Below are 2305 nucleotides of genomic sequence, written 5' to 3'. Positions count from 1 at the left end.
GATTCTTCTTTGTTTCCAACTTTTGCATTCCAGTCACCAGTGATAATTAACACATCCTGATTGCATGTTTGGTCAATTTCAGACTATAGAAGCTGTTGATGTAAGCTGTACTAATATGGCTGTATGATCTCCTATCCACTAAGGTACCACGTATAGTACTTGTGAATGGGCTGGGGAAATGCTTTCTGTTGACTAAATATCTTTGAGGTACAGCATTCAGTTTTTTGAAATGGAAAGACTAAGGGACTTAGAGCCAGAAGACCTGAATTTGAGACTTCTGTTCACCGGCAATGTTGTTGGCCAAGTTAAACAACCAAGAATTATGACACTCTGTTTCTACATCTGGGCAGTGTGAATAATTCAAAGATATAACTCTAGGGTTGCTGCAACAATCAAATGAGATCATTAAAATGAAAATGTTTGGTAAAATGTAATGCATTCTACAAATTCTATGATTATGGCTTGTTTGTTTTTCAGCTTGCTCTCATTCTCACCAATCATGAACATGAATTGTCCCCCCTAAGGTTTTAGATGAGCAGTTTTATCATCATGGCTTTTCTGATTACAAAAGCAACCAGGCTCTGTTTACAAAATCCAAACATAATGGAAATAGATAAGAGAGAAAATGGACAACTCCCATGACCCACACCCCAGAGATAACCAGTGTTTAGCATATCTCTTCTCTGGAGGTCTTGTACCTTGCTTATGAAACCAGACTTTTCCATCAAGCACAACAAAGGGATATAACAGAAACTCAACTTTATTTTTGTTTCCCCCTGTAGCTTTAAAGTTCAATCAGAGGAAAATTTTCCTCTCCCATGGGCTAAAAGCTTGGCAGGTTCACAATTTTATTGATCAGTTTTTGGATACTACATGGTCCTACAAAATATAATCTCAAATCAGAAATTCAGTATCCGGTCCAAGATTTTACTCATCATCTCAGTCTTCATTCAAAGGAAAGAATTTCCTTTCCTGTTCATGGTGGAGGAACTCTGATAGTGTAGTGCCTAAGGCACTTGACTGCTAACCAGAGGATGATGGTTCAAACCCACCAGCCACTCCTCCAAAGGAAGCTTGGGCAATCTACTTCTATAGTGATGTTGTTGTTGTTGTTCTGTGCCATCGAGTCGCCCCGACTCATAGCGACCCTTCCCTGGGTTTCCAAGGCAGTATCACTACAGAAGTAGGATTGCCCAACCTTCCTTCCAAGGAGTGGCTGGTGGGTTTGAACCGCCAGCCTTCTGGTTAGCTGTCAAGTGCTTTAGCCACTATGCTACCAGAGCTCCCTCCATAGTGATACTGCCTCGGAAACCCAGAGGAGTCAGTATGAGTCAGGTCCGACTCGACAGCACATAACAACAATAACAACATACCTGGTAGGGTCTGCTTTTCTTTCTCTTTACCCTCTTTACCCAGTTGGCAAGATAATTGAAAGGGGAAGTGAAATGAAGGGACAGATAGAGACCTTCGTGCTTGGTTGCTGACTAGTACTCTCTGGGTTGACTTGTGCTTACAGCCAACAATTTCTCTCTGAGGTGTTTCTGAGGGCATTCCTGAGGTTCTGGGCTAGGCTTCAGGAGGCCTAGGTGATGCCTCTTTCACTGGCTGCTACCCGCCCCAGCCCTTGGATCTCTGAGGGCCCACTTCTCACTTAGACTGAGAGATGGAAGCCTTGATTGGCCTTTTAGACTTAAAATGGCTCCACATTGACTCTCTCTCCCCACTGACCCAAGATCTACAAGAAACAGTACATAATGCATTCCTTATCCATCAGTAAAATCATTGTTGGGTACATACTTCTCAAACACAACCTCCACTTTCTCTTTGCCTAGCCACACACAAGCCACGTTAGCTTTCTCAGACATTGATTAGGCACCAACCCATGGTGTTCTCCAACTCCAGGGAACACATATCAACCTCTACAAGGAGCCTTTAAGCCTCAGCTTAAGGACACAGCACTTCCCTACTCTTCACCCTTGGGAGAAGAACTCTTCAAACAAATTTCCTTACAAACCGTTCTAGCTCCACTTTTTTATTTTCTCAAAATGGGCAAAAGGATTCAAGGGTCCCAGAACCAGTTTTCAGTATTTACTTGGAAGATTCCTCCAAGGCGGCCTGTCTCATGCTCTATTTGGTATCTGTTATCTATCCTATCTTGATGATTCAGTTGAAATTTATATTTTAACATCTGATTGCATCTATAAGTGTGTATGTGTAAATATAATTTTAAACAAAATTTAATCCTATTACAGGTACAGTTTTATCTTTTGCTTTTTTTATTTCATACACCTTGGACATCTTTACA

Source organism: Orycteropus afer, unplaced genomic scaffold (assembly GCF_000298275.1).
Source record: "Orycteropus afer afer isolate SDZICR_OR568_19922 unplaced genomic scaffold, OryAfe1.0 scaffold00090, whole genome shotgun sequence".
In the NCBI taxonomy this organism is placed as follows: Eukaryota; Metazoa; Chordata; class Mammalia; order Tubulidentata; family Orycteropodidae; genus Orycteropus; species Orycteropus afer.
The sequence above is the reverse complement of the archived record's forward strand: the minus strand, read 5'-3'. Positions refer to the sequence as shown.